Genomic DNA, 7,028 nt, shown 5'->3' with positions numbered 1-7,028 from the left:
ATTGAACTCGAGCTAGCGCGTTAGCCTATTAGTATATCATAACTATTATCATAAAATTACAATCAAAATAACTAAACAATACATATATAAATACTATTTAAGAAATAGCTTAATGAAATATATATATATATATATATACACTATGTTATATATAAAAATTTTAATTATAAAGATATACAAAAATTAACTAAAAATGTATATAAACTAATCAACAAATAATAACAAGCCTGAGCTGAGCATGAACAATAGAAATATAGCTCGAAACGAGTTGAGCTTAAGCCCAAGCTCTCGTAAGTTAAACTAGCCGAGCTCAGGCTCTGCTCGTTTACACCCTTAACTATAGTTAACAGCCGAATTTTTAAATAGTAAAAATAAATGTTGGGATATTTAACCATGAAGTTATATAATGGTTTGAAAAGTCAATAACTCATTTTAAATATCAAATAACGAGAAATAACACCAATGGCAAGATAAATTAGAAGTGACAATGAAGATAATCTGATACCTGATGAGAAAGTTGACCTAATAAGATCAGCACACCAGCAATAGGACAGCACGTGGACATTCACCTTTAAATTTTGGTTGCTGGTGATGGTATGAAAGAAACGCATGCAACCGTCATGAAGAATAAGACGTTCACCAGCACGTTTAATCTCTTCAAGATTCAAACCCTTGAGCACGTTCGATTCAATCACTCTCATGTTTGCCCTCTTCTCAAATCCCGATAGTTGTTGAAGTGCCGTCTTCAGTCCCGAATAATCAAAGTCCTCAGCTGCAAAAGCCATCATACAAAAACACTTAATTTTGAAACGGGTTTGGGTAAAAAACAGATAAACATTTTTGTACAACTTTGAAAACGCTTATCGTGTTACTTATAGTTGCAAAAAAATGTTATAACACTAATAATAATAATAATAATAATAATAATAATAATAATAATAATAATAATAATAATAATAATAATCTAGGGTGACTTTCATATTACCCCAAAGCTTCTAAAATATTTAGGGGTATATAAATATGATCATTATACCCTTATTGTTGCAAAAACATTTTTGTGCTCCTTTAAATTCTTTCAGAATCAATAATGCTAACATATTATAGCCGTTTGTTATATGTATTTGTTTGGTTACAATGCATGTTCTAAAAATAATTATAGTACACTAAGAAAAATAATTTGTTTGCAAAATAAATCTGATACGTTGAGAAAAATATTTTTGATGAATAAATATGAAACATTAAAAGTTAATAGGAGAATGGCAATATTCTCGGTTGTTCAAAATGAAACGGGTATATATGATATTTTAGTTAGTTTCTAGTGGGTATATATGATAATACGATATTTTAAATCCGGTTTGGATATATATGATATTTGTGTAAGTTTATAGGGATTATATGAAATTCTCCCAATAATCTAAATCTTTGAATAAACATGTTGTACGCATAGAAAATAGATATTGGATGACTTTCAACCTGTTAGACCCCATTTGACCTGTTTGAGATGATACAAATTTTGGGGAAGTTTTTTCTTTTCTTAAAATTGTACCTTTCTCATTGGTCAACATACTTTCCATGCACTGTTCATACTCTTCTGTGTACTCTCGAGAGAGCATCTCCCATGTGTTTCTCAAGTCAGCTGAGGTCATCCTAACAATTTGACTTTCATTTTGAGTTTCAGGTTGACTTTGATCTGACTTTGTTGCGGTAAGTATTGCAATCTCAGCCAAAATGGCTGAGGAATCCACCACCGTGCATGTCAAGTCAAAATCAGAAAATAGCATAATACTGTGTCCATCAGGAATTTGATAATTTAATAATGGAAGAACAGTCAACTGGTCAACTGGCTGGGCTAAAAAGAATTCCATCTCAAGTTTTAAACGCTTGATGATACAGTTTTTGCATAGTATCAAGTTCTTCACCCGTTAAAGAAACACTCAACTTGTCAAGCAAGTCTTCTATCTCGAGCATGACTTCCTATAATTTTTATAAAACAAACGAAAAGTGAAAAAAATACATAATGATGCCAATTTTGACCCACTAACGAGTCAAACGGGTTTAGAAAGGTAGCTAAAAAGAAACGGGCCAAACAGATGAAAAGTTGCCCAGCCTATATTCTTAGTGCTTAAACCATTTTACTATATAAACTCTATTATTATTGAAATAATACGATTGTTGTAATCATACTCAACACCCTGATTATTAAAAAGTGCGCTTCAATAGCACCAAAGCACGAAGCGACACAAGGTGATGCCTTGTCGCTTTTGCCTACACAAGGCAACCAAAGTCCAAAAAGCGCAGATGAGGCATAACTTTTAGGAAAAAAGCGCCCTGAGGTGCACGCCCTTTGGACACCGGTCATTGTTATGTTTCGGGATGTTGTACCACATGTTTTTTAGGTTGTACATGTAGATTATTTATATACTAAAATCCTATGTAAATCATATTTATAGCTAATGTTTGGTAAGGGATGCTAAAAGCCTATGAGATATATTATAAAATTATTTAAAATCATGAGCCTCGCGTATGAAAAGCGGTGCGCTTTGCGCTTCGGTTTTAGACCCGTCACTTTTGTGTGTTGCTCGCCTTTTGAAACCAAGTGCATCATTCGATTCAGGCTATGTTTAAATATAATGAGTCAAACAAGTAGAAAGTTGTCCAAAGTGCATTTTTAATGCCTGAACCTCCTAAACCATTTTACTAAATAGAACCATATTACAATTTAAATAATACAATTGGTGTAAACATATTCGACACAATAACTATTTATAAATAAATAATAAACCCTGGACTAACAGAATCTGATCAGCCCGTCCCGACCTGTTTCACATGTACAAAAATATTACCAATTTTCATTACACAGCGCCCACGTCACCTTTAATTACATGACATGTTGTTTATACATATATAAAATTTAGTGTGTTTGCTATCAATCGGGCTAATACTTTGATCCAAACAGTCAACTAAAAAGGTAGTTTCAAACCTGATAAGTTTCAGAGGAATACTTGTCGATCCATTTCTTGTACGGGTGTTCGTCACCATAAACTTCCACAAGTGATTTAAGCTCATTACCAAGAAAAACATAGAGTCTCATAGAAGGAGCCATTGCACAAAGTGTATAAGCTGCAACCTTAGTTTTTTCAAAAGGAGTTGCAAGTTCACCGGGACCTTTGACTCCTTCAACTTCCCAGAGGCGGTTGCTAACAAGAAATTTGTGTACTTTAAAGTCGCAGGATTTGGCGTTGTTTCTTTTGACAAGTCAAGATTCCATTCCTAAATCACATGTTGCTTCAACATAAGTCCTTTATTATAAAAAACTTGATCATATTATGTTCACATAAACAAAAAAGAATTGGAAAAATATAAAAAAACTAGAAGGGTTTTTTCATATAAAACTTGTTTTTCCATTATTTCATGATGGCCAGAATAAAATCTAGGCTGCATCTATACAAACGCCTCTGACACACTATCCATACACCACTAACGTGTCTATGGGTCGTATGCATGACAAAAAATGGACATATGGGCCGTATGAGGGGCAAATCATAGATGTTTTGATTGTCTGAAAAATATTATCACTAACAAAGTCATGCAGCAGCCAGTAAGCCCAATTTCCACCCTACCATACGACCCGTGATGTAACAGGGCTTTGGCATGTAGACTTGATTTTGACATCACACGGCCCGTATGTCTAATGCATTCGTTCAATAACAATCATGGGGCTTACAAAAACTAAAGTCCAGCCCGTGTTTTATCATATATAATAAGTGTGACATATGATATTGTTCTGCTGTCTCAAAGCTTCTTCTCATGAACCAAAATGAATTAGGGAATTGAAAAAATAAAAGAATATATAAGCAACTAAACGGTTTTTCATATAAAACATGTAAGTTCATGATTTCCACGATGGTCACATTAAGAATCTAGGTTGTGCCCTATACAATCACTGCTTTCACACTATCCAGACACCACTAACATGTCATGCGAGCTGTATGGTCAATGCAGGCCGCATGACAACAGAAAATGTTCACACAAGGTTGTATGACAGGCGAAGAATAGACATATGGGCTGTTTTGAGCAAATCATAATGTTTTGACCCACACAAAAATGACTGACGTGACCACTGACATAATCATACTGCCCGTATGATCACTTTTCACGCTATGATACGACCCCTATGACATAACAGACACTGGTGTGCAGACTTGATTTAACATTATACAGCCCGCACACTAATGCAAACTTTCGGGAGTGGTGTTTATACAACACAATCTATTTGCATTGTTTTCCTAGTGATATAAACACATGCCATTAGTATTTGGATAGTGTCTCACTGGTGTTTGTTTAACTTTAGCCAAGCCCAAAAGAAAACATAAGCAACTAAAAAGGAATGTTTGTAATAACCATACTAAAACGTATTTGCATTCTAGTCACAGAAACATATAATACTTATATAAACAAAGACAACAATAAGGCCTTACTTGAACAAAAGAATCAAAAACTTTAAGCTCTTGAAGAACCCTCTTTCTCAACTCAACAATCGAATCTTTCGCATCATCATCATCTGCACAATCCTCTGCCAACTCATACCTAAAACCCCCCAAAAAAATCAATCAAAAAAAATAATTAAAAAATATTTTTTTTCGCAAAAACTCCAAGAACGAAAAAACCCACTTACGCTTGAGCAAAAGACTTAAGAAAATGAACATCTTGAGCGATAAAATGTCGAAAGGTATGAGCTTTAAGATTCCCAGAAGCCAAAGATACAATAAAGGGCGTGTAAAGTGTCAAAATCGAATCTTGACTGAACTTATCCCAGAATCGCTTGGCAGTGCCTTCTTCCTTGTTGGGTTTTGCCGCCATTGATGAGATTGATAAAACCCTGAAACTGTAATTGATGTTACGATGGTGGAATTGAGATCGAATAGTTGTGAATTTGTTGAATAAAAGAAGGTGCATCAAGAAATTGGGGGAATTAGAGAAAGAGTTAAAAAGAGGAATTAAAAGAGAGAGAGAGGATCAAATCTGGGGTGTATAGGTACACACAAATGAATACATATAATAATAGTGTATGTAGATGTAGCAGCAGAAGAAAGAAAGAAAGAAAGAAAGAAGTGTGTGTGTGTGTGTGTGTGTGTGTGTGTAGCAGTAGACTAGACAAAAGGGGAGAAGTACTTTTGGTTACTTTGGGTTTGGGTGGTGAAACAAAGAAAATAATGGTGAACTCATCATTCTATTTTTGGGTTTTGGGCTTGGGCTATTGAGGGTTTGGGTTGGTCTTTCTTTCACATGGACTAATGGATGGATCATGGATGTATAGTTTAGGGTTTTTTTCATGAACCATGTTGAGCCGAACGGGGATTAGGTCGGGTTTAGATTGGTTTGTGAATGAAATGGATCGAGCTTGGTTTATAAATGACCCGAGTTGAGTTGTGTTGAGCTGGCTTGGTTTGTAAACGAGGTAATTTTGAGTGTGTTTTGAGCAGCAGGTGATTTGAAAAATTTTGTACTTCGTATTTGCTCGTGGCGACAAGTAGTTTTGGATATTGGATTAAAATCAGGACAAATATGTAGTTTTGATGTCATCTTTTGATTGATGCTCAGTTGTGCACATGAATAAATCCAAGACATGTGTGCTATGGTTTAATTAGTTGAAGACTTATAGAAATTAATTCACGATACATGTAAATAAGAGAGAGAAAAAAATTAGCTGCAAAGTTTGAGTTGCAAATTGTAAGACCTAGAAAAGAAAAATATATATTTAAGTTATTCTAATAGGAGAATACCAGGAACAATATGAGAAAATACTTTAGGTTAAGTATTTATAAGATTTAAAAAGCTTGATATTTGAATGTTTGGTATAAATTATGACTATGTAGTGCACTGTGCATGGTCATGTGAATCTATATAAGTTGGTAATTGGTCACAGCCTAGGTAGTGCTAGTACATGACCATGTGACCTTATGCATATATGTATTGTGGTCAATGAAGTTTGAGGATGTATAAAGTTCGCTGCTTTGTAATTTTCACTTACATTGGCATATGTTATGATGTGAAAGTTCAAAAAGTTAAAAGGATTTTCAACAAGTTACGTGAATGTTATAAGAATGCTTTGTTTGTTATAGACCGTACCCGCGAAACGAGGGCCCCCCTCTCCCCTTATTAACCTATTTATTTTTAAAAGAAAATCATTTGAATATTTATTTTGAAATTGATATTGTTTTGTGTGATTAGACGTTTCAATAGTTATGACATAGCTTTGCATAGGATGTGTATTATTAATCATAACCATAAAACTTAATCTTTTTTCATTAAGTATAAATATATCAATATTCTGGTCTCTCACTTTTTATTTTATTGTTATTATTTCTTCATTAGCTCACTAAAATTTTACAAAATTATTATTACTTAACACAAAAGGTGAGGTAGAAATATAATATTATTGTTGTATATGTATATATTCTCTTCAGACATATTATTAATTATTAATTTTTAGTTTTAAATTAGAACTGTGACTTTTATCTAGGCTATGCATTATTGAGAACGTAAATAATTTGAGATTGTAAAATGATTTAACAAAACTATTAAATCTATGGGATTAAAGTTGTAAAATGAGTTATAGAAATCCAATATATTCTAGAAAATTATTTTATAAAAAAACATATGCAACACTTAGCAATCAAACCCAGGAACATCAAATTAACAAAGCAACTTACCAACCAATCCAAGCATCAATTTGATTTTATAAGGAAAAAATGTAATTATCTTAAAACAACATAATTTGTTTGAAAAACTACATGGAATTGGCATGACTAAAAGAACTACCTATGAGACTTATGAAGTTTGGATGTTTTAAGAAGTTCGGACTTTAAATTTTTATACTCGTTAAATGAGAAGATACCCATTTGCCGAGGCTGCCCCTCACCCTTATTTACCTATTAATTTAAAAAAAAGCATTTTGAATCTCTATTTTAAAATCTTCTTCTTGTAATGCAATGTTTTGTTTTTGTTTCTAGCTTTTGCTAGTTTTA

General features: G+C 33.2%; 1 pseudogene; it reads right to left on the bottom strand.

The window, feature by feature from the left end:
- Window positions 1-323: 323 nt before the first annotated feature.
- On the bottom strand, window positions 324-5,007 carry LOC143608160 (bifunctional TH2 protein, mitochondrial-like; annotated as a pseudogene).
- Between the last annotated feature and the right edge of the window lie 2,021 nt (window positions 5,008-7,028).

This window comes from Bidens hawaiensis, unplaced genomic scaffold (assembly GCF_021521415.1).
Source record: "Bidens hawaiensis isolate Kalapana, Puna unplaced genomic scaffold, B.hawaiensis_p1.1 tig00101691_1, whole genome shotgun sequence".
In the NCBI taxonomy this organism is placed as follows: domain Eukaryota; kingdom Viridiplantae; phylum Streptophyta; class Magnoliopsida; order Asterales; family Asteraceae; genus Bidens; species Bidens hawaiensis.
Note: the sequence above shows the minus strand (reverse complement) of the source record. Positions and strands in the feature narration are given on the sequence as shown.